The 11,686-nt window shown below is 41.0% G+C and overlaps 3 non-coding genes across 3 annotated transcripts; all 3 read left to right on the top strand.

Annotated features, from left to right (window-relative positions):
• The first annotated feature begins 11 nt into the window (after window positions 1-11).
• TRNAC-GCA lies at window positions 12-83 on the top strand. Its single transcript has one exon. It is a non-coding gene; the product is annotated as a tRNA-Cys (tRNA).
• Window positions 84-1,572: 1,489 nt separating this feature from the next.
• On the top strand, window positions 1,573-1,644 carry TRNAC-GCA. The gene has a single exon. It is a non-coding gene; the product is annotated as a tRNA-Cys (tRNA).
• A 495-nt stretch (window positions 1,645-2,139) lies between these two features.
• TRNAC-ACA lies at window positions 2,140-2,211 on the top strand. Its single transcript has one exon. It is a non-coding gene; the product is annotated as a tRNA-Cys (tRNA).
• Window positions 2,212-11,686: the final 9,475 nt, after the last annotated feature.

Raw genomic sequence — 11,686 nt, 5'->3', positions numbered from 1 at the left:
AGCACAATCAGGGGGGTATAGCTCAGTGGTAGAGCATTCGACTGCAGATCGAGAGGTCCCTGCTTCAAATCCGGGTGCCCCCTTTAGACATTAAGCACAGTGGTGCTTAAAAAAAATGACTTCTTACACCATTCAAGTGAAGATAATGAGGTCTCTTGTCCACAGTGGTGCTTGAAATTAAAGATGACAGCTTACAACTATCAATTAAGAAAGCAATGATCAAAAGTCAAAGAAATGTGTTATTTAAGATATTTAACACAATTAAACCTTGGTTCCAGCGATTCAAGAGGTCCCTGGTTTGAATCTAGGTGCCCCCTTTACCTTTTGTCCACCAATATTTTTGAAAGAATTCAAGAGGTCCCTGGTTCGAATCTAGGTGCCCTGGCCCTGTTTCGAATCTAGGTGCCCCGGCATTGTTTTGAATCTAGGTGCCCCGGCCTTGTTTTGAATCTAGGTGCCCCGGCCTTGTTTCGAATCTAGGTGCCCCGGCCTTGTTTCGAATCTAGGTGCCCCCTTTACCTATGGTCCACCAATATTTTTGAAAGAAAAGATGGCAACTTCAAAATTGCTATTAAAAAAAATACTAATTTTCAGAAAAACAGCACAATCAGGGGGGTATAGCTCAGTGGTAGAGCATTTAACTGCAGATCGAGAGGTCCCTGGTTCAAATCCGGTTGCCCCCTGTAGGCATTAAGCATAGTGATGCTTAAAAAACAAATGTCTTCTTACACCATTCAAGTGAAGATAATGAGGTCTCTTGTCCACAGTGGTGCTTGAAATTAACAATGGCAGGTTACAACTATCAATGAGGAAAGCAATGATCAAAAGTTAATGAAATGTGTTATTTAAGACCTATTGTCCACCAATATTTTTGAAAGAATTCAAGAGGTCCCTGTTTCGTATCTAGGTGCCCCCTATACCTATTGTCCACCAATTTTTTTCAAGGAAAAGATGGCAACTTCTAAATTGCTATTAAAAAAAAACTAATTTTCAGAAGGATAGCACAATCAGGGGGGTATAGTTCAGTGGTAGAGCATTCGACTGCAGATCGAGAAACATTAATTTGTTTCAAGGAAAAGATGGCAACTTCTAAATTGCTATTAAAAAAAACTAATTTTCAGAAGGACAGCACAATCAGGGGGGTATAGCTCAGTGGTAGATTTCATCAAAATAGACAAATTTTAGACAAATTCTTAGACAAATGTGTAAGAAGACATTTGTCTTCAGCAATGATCAAAAGTCAAAGAAATGTGTTATTTAAGATATTTAACAAAATTAAACCTTGGTTCCAGCGATTCAAGAGGTCCCTGGTTCGAATCTAGGTGCCCTCTTTACCTATTGTCCACCAATATTTTTGAAAGAATTCAAGAGGTCCCTGTTTCGAATCTAGGTGCCCTGGCCCTGTTTCGAATCTAGGTGCCCCGGCCTTGTTTTGAATCTAGGTGCCCCGGCTCTGTTTCGAATATTGATGCCCCCTTTACCTATTGTCCACCAATATTTTTGAAAGAAAAGATGGCAACTTCAAAATTGCTATTAAAAAAAAACTAATTTTCAGAAAAACAGCACAATCAGGGGGGTATAGCTCAGTGGTAGAGCATTCGACTGCAGATGGAGAGGTCCCTGTTTCAAATCCGGGTGCCCCCTGTAGGCATTAAGCACAGTGATGCTTAAAAAAAATGACTTCTTACACCATTCAAGTGAAGATAATGAGGTCTCTTGTCCACAGTGGTGCTTGAAATTAAAGATGACAGCTAACAACTATCAATGAAGAAAGCAATGATCAAAGAAATGTGTTATTTAAGATATTTAACACAATTAAACCTTGGTTCCAGCGATTCAAGAGGTCCCTGGTTTTAATCTAGGTGCCCCCTTTACCTATTCTCCACCAATATTTTTGAAAGAATTCAAGAGGTCCCTGTTTCGAATCTAGGTGCCCTTGCCCTGTTTCGAATCTAGGTGCCCCGGCCTTGTTTTGAATCTAGGTGCCCCGGCCTTGTTTTGAATCTAGGTGCCCCGGCTTTGTTTCGAATATAAGTGCCCCCTTTACCTATTGTCCACCAATATTTTTTAAAGAAGAGATGGCAACTTCAAAATTGCTATTAAAAAAAAAACTAATTTTCAGAAAAACATCACAATCAGGGGGGTATAGCTCAGTGGTGGAGCATTTGACTACAGATCGAGAGGTCCCTGGTTCAAATCCGGTTGTCCCCTGTAGCCATTAAGCACAGTGATGCTTAAAAAACAAATGTCTTCTTACACCATTCAAGTGAAGATAATGAGGTCTCTTGTCCACAGTGGTGCTTGAAATTAAAGATGGCAGCTTACAACTATCAATGAGGAAAGCAATGATCAAAAGTTAATGAAAAGTAGTATTCCATATGGACAATACTTAAGAATAAGACGGAATTGCAGTTTAGATAAAGATTTTGAATTGGAAGCTAAAAATCTGAGATACAGGTTACAACCTGGACAAAATTCTACAGAGAGCATACAACAAAACGAAGGCCAATTACAAACCAACGTGGGTCCACAGGAATAAAATCGAACGTAATATTAAACAAAATGATCCATTAAGACTATTAATTACCTATAACAATCAACATGAAATAATTAGAGATATACTAACCAAACACTGGCATTGTCTCATGAAGGACTCCAGGATTTCGAAATTTATTCAGACTAAACCGATGATAACTTATAAAAAATGTCCCTCTTTAAAGGATAAATTGGTCTCGAGTGAGTTCATAACAAATAAAAAACAGTTGTGATGTAAGTACTCTGGCACTTACCAATGTCAAAAATGCAAATTATGCGCATTCATCCAAACAGGGTCTGAAATCATTACACCTAACGGTCAGAGAGTGAAATGCAAACATTTCGCTAACTGCGAAACCAGAGGGGTCATATACCTCCTGAGATGTACTTGTGATATGTTCTATATAGGAAAAACCAAGAGAATGCTAAAGAACAGGATCTCAGACCACATCTCGGACATTGGGGCACATGATTTGAGGTCCCCTATTGCCCGACATGTGGTCTATACTCATGGGGGGAGGACCCAGGGACTTAAGTTTTCTGTTTTTTTAAAAATGTTTTGCTTCATTAGCCCTTCATTACAGTGCCCCGCTCCCAATGTGCTTTGTTTAAAGGAGAACTATGAGGTGAGTGCTTTTCATTCACCTCATAGTTCTAGCCGACCTGTGACAATGAAACACGATGGGTTTGACAAATGGCCAGCAAGTACCAGTGCAGCAATAAATAAATATATATATACTACAGATCAATAGGTTCTTGGTTCAAAACTAGGTGATTGTGAATAGCTTATAGAAGACCTTTGATTTTTTTAAGACAGTTATTAGGGGAGGCTTCACTCTGTAGGTTTTGCACACTGATGTGCTTGAACGGAAAGATAGCAGCCTGCAATAAAAGATCAGCCTGCAATAAAAGATCAAACCTAGGATCCTATCTTTAGGTTTTCCCCACTTTAGTAGTAAAGCAATTGCTGCATGGATACTTGGCCCTTATTACAATGCCCATCTCCTATCTGCAAAGGGATTGTTCAACAAAGCACATGAGGAGCTGGACACTGAAATAAGGGGCAAGTACCAATGCAGAAAAAAAAATACTACAGATCGAGAGGTCCCTGGTTCAGATATGGTTTCCCCTATTGGTTTTTACCATTGTTGCGCTGGAAATTAAAGATGGCAGCTTGAAAATGTTTTTTTTAAAAGGCATCATTAAAGGAGAACTATGGGGTTAAGGCTTTTCCCCATAGTTCTCCTTAGGGTAACGGGTGGACACAAACTAGCGTCCTCCCGTCACCCTAGGCTCAGTATATAGGGAGCTACAGCTCACGGTATACTGAGACGCCGCAGCTGAAGCGGATCCCGACAATTGTGCTGGGATCCGCCCAGCTGCGTGACTGACAGCTGGCTCTGCCTATCTAGAGGCAGAGCCAGCTGTACTGGCCCCCTCCCCCATCCGTTCTGCCAGTCAGCGCTGGAGGATCGGAGCGGGGAGGGGGGAATCCAGCCCCTCCCCTGTCAGGGCAGAGAGCTGTGACAGGATCGAGAGGTGAGCGGTATGTGTTCGCTCACCTCCCGATCTACTGAGCCGACCTGTGACAGTCTCATTGTCACAGGTCGGCTAGAACTATGAGGTGAGTGAAAAGCACTCACCTCATAGTTCTCCTTTAAAGAGGTGAAAAAAATCATGATCTTAGTGAAATATTGTGGGTATAGTATTTGAATGCAGATCCAAACCCTTGGTTTATGTCCTAGTGCTTCCTGTAGCTTAAAGAAAATAATTATTTAAGAGGAAAAACAAAAATAAAAATGCAACTACTATTAAAAGGTGGGAGGTATAGCTCAGTGATAGGTATGAGTGAATCAGTCTAGGTTCGGTATGCTGGCACTTTGTTGAACCTGGCTTTTTTTCCTTGAAAATTGCAAACGTTAATCCAAACCCAACTGATGTATATGGGGTGAGGGGGCAAATCTTAAAAATAAAACCTTGGGAGCTGGCCACTGCCATGAGGATAAAAATTACATTACATTATATTACAGCAGGTATAGAGTCTTGATTTGTATGCTATTTTGGTGGGGACATAAACAAATTAAAAAAAACCCTGTAAAACATAAGGCTGTCAGAGTCTGGCAATGCCTAATGGGAGTTGCAGTTTCAACAAAACTTGATGGTCGATGTTTGGCTTCAGTATGCAAACCCACAAAATATGATCTATTCTGCCAAACAGTATATCCCAATCAGAAGGCCCACAGGTTTTCCTGTGCGACACATGCAGTCCTGGAATATCTCGTGTGCTTTTCCTTCCGATCATGTTCAATGTATCAAAGTACCAAAACTGAAAAAATGCCCATTGATGTTGATGGTGATTTCAGTTGTACAATGACATTCAACTACCAGAGAAAGACAATAATATAGGGATGAGATGACGTATCATGTTTTATTTCTCATGTTTTATGAAAGGATAGTAACCCAAACCTACACAAAAAAGCCCCGGAAGACCTAAAAGTCATTTTTCTTTTTGTTTTGTTTCCAAATAAAAAATAAAAAAATACAAAATACATCCAATTTATGTGCCTGGGCTTTGGACAATGTTATCACTGAGATACAGCTAGCAGCGTCCAGGAAGATTGTTATCCCGAGTTTGTGAAAGTTACTGTCACCTACAACGTTAACACAAAGACAATGAATTACCGAGGACAATTATCTCCCTGAATTGGAGACATAGATTCCCAGGGATCAGATTATCGTTCATGAATGCTCTGCTCGGGGCCACAATAATTGGCATGAACAAATCTTTTCTCTACATCTCACTAAAACAAACCTCGAGCAAAATAAGAAATTCTGCTGCTTCTGGATTTAAAGCAAAGCCCCATTTTCATGGATCAGCAGAAATAGACACGTTTTCTGGTGCTAGCAAAATGTAGGGACTTGAGAAACTGTGTTGTTTTGAGTAACATTGGCCTTGATTCGCAAAGCTTTAACAAGGGAATAAGTACTTTTATTTTGGCCATGTGACTCATGTTCAAATCTTATTGGACTTAAATCAGAACTCCAGCCTTCCCTTCAGTCTTGCACAGTTGTACCGGCTCCTCTCCATTACTGGAATTACTTGCTCTAATTTCACTGCACATTGTGAGCGTCTCACAATGTTCATTAGAAGCTGCAGCAAGTCAGATAGACCCCACCTCATTTTCTGGCTGGAGGACGTCCAACAACATGTAGTGCTTTTCTTCCCAGTTGAACTGTCCCTGGCCAGTCACTTTCATTCATTGGTTTTCAGTTCTTTCAATCATAGAGAGCATGGAGGCTCAGCATCACATGTGGGTAGTATCTAGGGAGGAGGGGGTGTATATATTTATAGGGGGGGTCATGTTCACAAATGTACCTGCAAGAGTGGGTGTATATGATTGTATAGGGGATGTCTTATGTACAAAGGGGTTGATTGGTATCCCTTGGATCCTAAAGTCCAAAATGAAATGTCACCTATTTATTAGTAAAAATAATGCAGATTTACTTTTATTTATGCAGAAGCCTGTCTCTTCCATGCTCTCTCTAGCAGAGGGAACTGCTTTATGTGGTTATTGAATGCAAGAAGAAGGGGAGAGTAAGGCTGGCCATACACCTATCAATTTTTTTCATTCAACACGAAACCTGAATTTAAAAAATTTACCCGATTCCACCATCCTTGGAGTTACAGTTTGGTGAAGACCCTTTTCTGTTCCAGTATGACTGTAACCCTATGTACAAAGCCAGATCCATAAAGACATGGTTTGATGGGTTTGGTGTAGAGGAATTGCAGTGACTTGTACAGATCCCTGACCTCAACCTTACTGAACACCTTTGGGATGAACTGGAACACTGATAGTGAGCCAGGTCTTCTTATGCAAGATCAGACCGATTCCACCATCAACACAAACAGTGTGTCGATCGAGGAATCACCGCTGTCGGCACCTGTCAGAATAGCCGATCAGAGTGGGCAGCACATTGGCTGCCGGCTCTGATCCTATGAAGATTTTCCAGCCGACTCCTTCAATCAGCTGATCGAGGAATGCTGGCTGAAAGGGAGCCGATAGCCCCACACACTGTGCAAATATTGGCTGGTACATTGAAAAACGGACGAAATTCGGCACCTTTATTCTTTCTTTACTACTAAAATGTTTACACTTGTGGTCACTGTATTGGTTCACATCATTCTTAAGGTACAGAGCCACTCTGAGTCACTCTTGTGATTTTGTCTATGATCTATGCTGTCTAAAGCTTGATCACAGGCATTCAAAGAGCACACTGATATTTTCTGCAGTACCGTTTATAAATAGCACTTCAGAAAACAACCCATCATTATTTCACAATGGTACACTTTTAAGCTGGTAATGTTTATTGTACTTTGTTTATGATGATACACAGAATCTAATATGCTTCTCTTTGCGCTTTCATTTTTTCTTTTGTTACAAATTAATCAATTTTTAAGGTTGCATTTATTTATTTTTAATGTATTATCACTAAGGGCCAGTGTATATATTGTTTTTTGATTAATTCAGCCAAAAGATTATTTCTTAGGTCAGGTCTGATACTGGATGAGAAGACCTGGCTCACTATCAGTGTTCCAGTTCATCCCAAAGGTGTTCAGTAGGGTTTAGGTCAGGGATCAGTGCGGGTCACTGCATTTCCTCCACACCAAACTCATCAAACCATGTCTTTATGGAGCTGGCTGTGTACAAAGGGTTACAGTCATACTGGAACAGAAAACAGTCTTCACCAAACTGTAACTCCAAGGTTGGAAGTGCACAATTGTCTAAAATGTATATGTATGCTGTAGTATTAACAGTTTTGGCCTTGATTCGCAAAGCTTTAACAAGGGAATAAGTACTTTTATTTTGGCCATGTGACTCATGTTCAAATCTTATTGGACTTAAATCAGAACTCCAGCCTTCCCTTCAGTCTTGCACAGTTGTACCGGCTCCTCTCCATTACTGGAATTACTTGCTCTAATTTCACTGCACATTGTGAGCGTCTCACAATGTTCATTAGAAGCTGCAGCAAGTCAGATAGACCCCACCTCATTTTCTGGCTGGAGGACGTCCAACAACATGTAGTGCTTTTCTTCCCAGTTGAACTGTCCCTGGCCAGTCACTTTCATTCATTGGTTTTCAGTTCTTTCAATCATAGAGAGCATGGAGGCTCAGCATCACATGTGGGTAGTATCTAGGGAGGAGGGGGTGTATATATTTATAGGGGGGGTCATGTTCACAAATGTACCTGCAAGAGTGGGTGTATATGATTGTATAGGGGATGTCTTATGTACAAAGGGGTTGATTGGTATCCCTTGGATCCTAAAGTCCAAAATGAAATGTCACCTATTTATTAGTAAAAATAATGCAGATTTACTTTTATTTATGCAGAAGCCTGTCTCTTCCATGCTCTCTCTAGCAGAGGGAACTGCTTTATGTGGTTATTGAATGCAAGAAGAAGGGGAGAGTAAGGCTGGCCATACACCTATCAATTTTTTTCATTCAACACGAAACCTGAATTTAAAAAATTTACCCGATTCCACCATCCTTGGAGTTACAGTTTGGTGAAGACCCTTTTCTGTTCCAGTATGACTGTAACCCTATGTACAAAGCCAGATCCATAAAGACATGGTTTGATGGGTTTGGTGTAGAGGAATTGCAGTGACTTGTACAGATCCCTGACCTCAACCTTACTGAACACCTTTGGGATGAACTGGAACACTGATAGTGAGCCAGGTCTTCTTATGCAAGATCAGACCGATTCCACCATCAACACAAACAGTGTGTCGATCGAGGAATCACCGCTGTCGGCACCTGTCAGAATAGCCGATCAGAGTGGGCAGCACATTGGCTGCCGGCTCTGATCCTATGAAGATTTTCCAGCCGACTCCTTCAATCAGCTGATCGAGGAATGCTGGCTGAAAGGGAGCCGATAGCCCCACACACTGTGCAAATATTGGCTGGTACATTGAAAAACGGACGAAATTCGGCACCTTTATTCTTTCTTTACTACTAAAATGTTTACACTTGTGGTCACTGTATTGGTTCACATCATTCTTAAGGTACAGAGCCACTCTGAGTCACTCTTGTGATTTTGTCTATGATCTATGCTGTCTAAAGCTTGATCACAGGCATTCAAAGAGCACACTGATATTTTCTGCAGTACCGTTTATAAATAGCACTTCAGAAAACAACCCATCATTATTTCACAATGGTACACTTTTAAGCTGGTAATGTTTATTGTACTTTGTTTATGATGATACACAGAATCTAATATGCTTCTCTTTGCGCTTTCATTTTTTCTTTTGTTACAAATTAATCAATTTTTAAGGTTGCATTTATTTATTTTTAATGTATTATCACTAAGGGCCAGTGTATATATTGTTTTTTGATTAATTCAGCCAAAAGATTATTTCTTAGGTCAGGTCTGATACTGGATGAGAAGACCTGGCTCACTATCAGTGTTCCAGTTCATCCCAAAGGTGTTCAGTAGGGTTTAGGTCAGGGATCAGTGCGGGTCACTGCATTTCCTCCACACCAAACTCATCAAACCATGTCTTTATGGAGCTGGCTGTGTACAAAGGGTTACAGTCATACTGGAACAGAAAACAGTCTTCACCAAACTGTAACTCCAAGGTTGGAAGTGCACAATTGTCTAAAATGTATATGTATGCTGTAGTATTAACAGTACCCTTCACTGGAAACACCCAAACTCATTTGGGGGATGTCCACATGATTCTTGGCTTTTGGTGTATGTGTGTGCATTTAACAGATCTGCCCACTGCCAAAACAACAGCAGTCAACCAGAAAGATCCACCCAACCCTCACCTCCAAAACAATAGATTTTTGAATTGTGATTGGTAAGACTGAGCAATGGTCAGACTGACTACATGCCGAATCTTTCAGATGTAGTAAAGGCAGTGTCAGAGATATTTTGGGATACTTTCAGCACCACTAGGTTTATGCACCTTAAAACCCAGATCCAGCCAAAACCTTTTATTGTTTTCAGAAGGGCTAGGCCTCCTTATAGAAGGGCAATCCGATCAGTCAGTCAGAACTGTCAGTTTTTCAGGCAGATCTGATTGGAAGCCCAATGTTAGTCTATGGGCAGCTGCATTTAAAGTGACGTGCATTTGTTTAGTTTCGATTTCCCCCAACTCTGTCTAGGTCCAGAAAACCAAACAGGGAGGAATCTGATGTAAATATAGACATCTGACCCATAGACCTAACATGGGTCTGGAAAGTACAGTTGTTTCCTCCGTTGTAGGATCATAAAAACTGGATGCACATGTATGTCACAACGGTGACATCTGTTTGGAACCGCTCTGATCAGCGGGCGATACGCGCACAGATCCCCTACTCATCAGATTTGACAGGCACCCATGTGAAAAGGGACCTTTGCGCATCTATCAGTTTTTTGTTTTTTTTTATTGATGGCTGTATTCCTACTGGAGAGATGTGCCCACCTTTCCTGTTAGGACAGGTAGCTGTGGGAAAACTTTCCAACAGGGACATAGACAAAAACTAATTTTTAGTACGATGGGGAAGGGTTAAAACTTCCGACATACCTTCTGATCTCTGGTATAAACTTCACCCTCATTTTTTGTATCAGTGACACAGAGACAGAAGTGAAGGAAAATCTTCCCAGTGGGGTCAGAGACAGATATAAAAATCTGAGATCATTTTCAAGGAACTTTTTACTAATTTTGCAGGAAAGGCATACCTGTAAGGGTCCATTCACACTTAAGTGTCCCTTGGATTGTGTTAATACACATGTGCATTGCATTAAATGGATTATCGTGTGTTGCATTAAGGCAGCCCATTTATTGTGAATGGGCTGCCAACACACCATGGATGAAAAAACATACATGACCCTAATTAAAATGCAGCTCAGTGTTATCGCCCGCACCTGGAAAGCAGACACATTAGTGTTTGCATTCCGGTCTAGTGCGTTCTGTAAAAATAGTGCTTGTCTGTGTTCCGGGTGCAGGCGATTGCACTGTGGGCGGGGTGCGTGACTGCGGTGCCATTGACTTTAATGCACCATCACGCCCCCTCCCGCCCCTGATCGCAGGGAGCCGGCCAGCTTGTGTTCCAGTGCGTTCCAGTGCGTTCTAGTGGCCGATCGCACTGGAACACGGACTTTCTGGTGTGAACCGGCCCTCATAAAGGATATCAAGGCCAGTGCTCAGGAGACCAGCTGATTCTGCAGTCAAATAAAACTTTTAAACATTAAGGAGCAGCATCCATTATAAGTAATTTCATCAGCTTTTGAAATAGCTTAAAAACCTTTTGACTTTAATATCACTTTATCAACAAATCCACACCAATGTAATTATTATTTTTGTAAACTGAACACCTTTGCAATGAGAATAAACATGAGATCAAATAATGAACACAGTACAATGATATGGGTCTGAAACTAAATCATGAAAGCAGTCTCATCTAGTAAGACTTAACATTTGATTATTCCTAGGAGCAATAAACTCACAAATTTTCTGTAGGACATTGAACAAGCGATGGAATTCTCCTGCACAATATCCCTCTTGTGATCATGCTGCTGTGTAGAGGCAAAGAGCTAATCACAGAACAGAAATAGAATAGGATTGGTAAAGGCCGGAGTTCAGATCAGTGACCCGACGAGTGGCATTACCCAGCACCTGTGAGACGGCTGCCACCATTATTAAGAGCAGGTGTGCACCACCAAATGCAAAGGAAACTAAGGGGGAAAAAAAACATGAACCTGCTCAAGTGACTACTAGACAGATTAAACATTGTGATGGAATTTGTTTTTCAAGAGTACTTAAAGAGATCTTGCCGTGTCTCTAAAAAATAAAACTCTGCAATAGAGGATAGTGGAGGACACTTAACAAAAAAGTCAGCAACGCAATTATGTGCAAATAACACTGCCTCTTATTTATAGTTTATTTGCAGTCACAGTGCCTGTGATACCCGGCTTCATAACTGGGCAGATTTGCAGAATTATGAGAGATGGAGATAATACAGATCTTCAATCTAAACCAAAGAAAGCATATGTCGCCAGCACACAATGGATCCATATAATGGTATTAGGAGTTTATTAAAGTGATTACATCACAATAAGTGCAAGTGCAATGTTTCAGAGGCAAGCAGGACCCCCTACCTCAGGCATG

This window comes from Nanorana parkeri, unplaced genomic scaffold (assembly GCF_000935625.1).
Source record: "Nanorana parkeri isolate BGI_ZX_2015 unplaced genomic scaffold, ASM93562v1 scaffold1437, whole genome shotgun sequence".
Classification (NCBI taxonomy): domain Eukaryota; kingdom Metazoa; phylum Chordata; class Amphibia; order Anura; family Dicroglossidae; genus Nanorana; species Nanorana parkeri.
Note: the sequence above shows the minus strand (reverse complement) of the source record. Positions and strands in the feature narration are given on the sequence as shown.